This window comes from Pipistrellus kuhlii, unplaced genomic scaffold (assembly GCF_014108245.1).
Source record: "Pipistrellus kuhlii isolate mPipKuh1 unplaced genomic scaffold, mPipKuh1.p scaffold_m20_p_9, whole genome shotgun sequence".
NCBI lineage: Eukaryota > Metazoa > Chordata > Mammalia > Chiroptera > Vespertilionidae > Pipistrellus > Pipistrellus kuhlii.
Window position 1 is genome coordinate 15,605,445 of NW_023425595.1, and position 2,168 is coordinate 15,607,612.

Genomic DNA, 2,168 nt, shown 5'->3' on the forward strand with positions numbered 1-2,168 from the left:
GTTCATCCACTGAGCCAAACTGTTTAGCGTTCCCTTCAGATATTTTAAAGTTCTCTCTTCACTTCCTTCAAGTCTCTGTTCAAACATCATTCTATCTGAGACATTCCCTGATAACCCTGCCTATAAAATAACAATTTCTCCTCCTTCATATGCTTTATGCCTCTTATATTTTCTTCATCATACTCATCAATTTCAGATATTATATATATATATATGTATATGTGTGTGTATATAAATATGTATGCTGCACATTACCATGTTATATTTTCTTTTGGTCCATGTCTCTCTTCATAGAGGCTAGCATGTAAGCCTCCTGGGGACATGGGCTTTATTTTGCTCACTGCTCTGCCATATCACCAGCATTTATTCTAGGCACTAATACATGTCTATTACAAAATGAATAAAACTACGGTTCATCTGAGAGCATGTATTACACACATTTAAAAAAAGAATGAAAAAGAATATATGGTACCCAGATGAAATGATATCATCCTAAAGCCCCTTTTCTGTAAGGACTGGCAGTGTGCATTGCCACACACTTAACCAGCCAGCAGGAAAGATCTCCAGACGCGAGGCTTGGCGAGCGAAAGTGCAGCTTCATCACCTGCTTCCGGCCCCATTGGGCCCATCATGACACGCCCCGTGAAGTGGTACCACAGCAAAGTGGAAGCAGGCAGGGGCTTCAGCTTGGAGGAGTTAAGGAAGCAGGCATCCACAGAAAGGTGGCCCACCCATTGGGATCTCAATGGATCTGAGGAGGTGGCACAAGTCCATCGAGTCTCTGCAGGCCCAGGTGCAGTGGCTGAAGAAAGTCCAAACTCTTACTCTTCCCCAGAGAAGCCCTTGGCCTCCATGAAGGTAGATAGTTCTGCTGTTGAACTTAAGTTGGCCAACCAGCCTGCAGGACCAGTCATGCCTACATAAAATGGCTTCAAATAGAAAGCTAGTGTCATCACAGAGAAGGAGACAAATTCAAGGCGTTTTCCAATCTTTACATGGCCTATGCCAGTGGTTGATCAGCAGACTGTGGCTCATGAGCCACATGCGGCTCTTTGGCCCTTTGACTGTGGCTCTTCCACAAAAAATCACATGCGGGCCCGCATGTACAGTGTGATTGAAACTTCGTGGCCCATGCACAGAAGTTGGTTTTCATCTCTCAAAAGAAATTTCAATTGTTGTACTATTGATATTTGGCTCTGTTGACTAATGAGTTTGCCAACCACTGGCCTATGCCTATTCCCAGCTCATTGGCACCTGGGCAAAAAGAGCCAAGGACTCTGCAGAATAGTCTGTTGATAAAAAGAAAAAAGAGAGTGCTGTTAGCAACTTCTTAAAAAAAAAATAGTAGGAATTAACTGTTTCCACCTATTTTTTATTCTCTCCCGGTCAGATGATGTGCTTCCTTGATGTCATTCAGCAATCCTCACCCAGGATTGAGTTCCTCTTTTATTTCTTGAATTTTCTGGTAGAGAGCACTTGTTTATTCCTTTGCTGTTGTTCTATTTTATCTCCTTACATTGACTATCTCTTTATCTTTATCTGATAAATGAGCAAGTGGGTCCTGGAACAAATTAAACCTGAGACATCACTGGAGGCAAAAATGACAAAACCAAAGCTTATCCTACTTTGGGCACACTGTGAGAAGTCAGGGTTTCTTGGAAAAGACGGTAATGCTGGGAACAATAGAAGACAGCAGAAAAAGAAGAAGACCCACTATGAGATGGACTGACCCCATGAAGAAGCCCTAGGCATGAGTCTACAGGGCTTCAGACAGGACATTGTGGCCATCACTCACTCACTCACTCACTCACTCACTCACTCACTCACTCACAGAGTCTCTGGGAGTCAGGGAAGACTCAGTAGCAGGTAACAATAACAATAAGGATTAACTAGGCTAAGGAATGGGAATGCCACTCCAGGAAGAGAAGTGCAGGAAGGAGGCCTGAGATAGTAAAAGTAAGCCCATAAGCTAGTGTGAAGATGAGGTAAAATCATGTTGGACTTTATGGACCAAGTTATTTTTCCCCTTTTATTCCAAGAGCAATATGCAACCACTGAAGGGATTAGGCCAAGAGATGAAGTATTCACATTTGCATTTTTTAAATGTCATCCTGACTACACATTGGATAGTGGACCAGAGCTATCAGCAAGATGCCATAAAGCATTTG

At 42.8% G+C, this 2,168-nt stretch overlaps 1 pseudogene; it reads left to right on the forward strand.

The window, feature by feature from the left end:
• The first annotated feature begins 465 nt into the window (after positions 1-465).
• Positions 466-1,345, forward strand: LOC118713155 (annotated as a pseudogene).
• Positions 1,346-2,168: the final 823 nt, after the last annotated feature.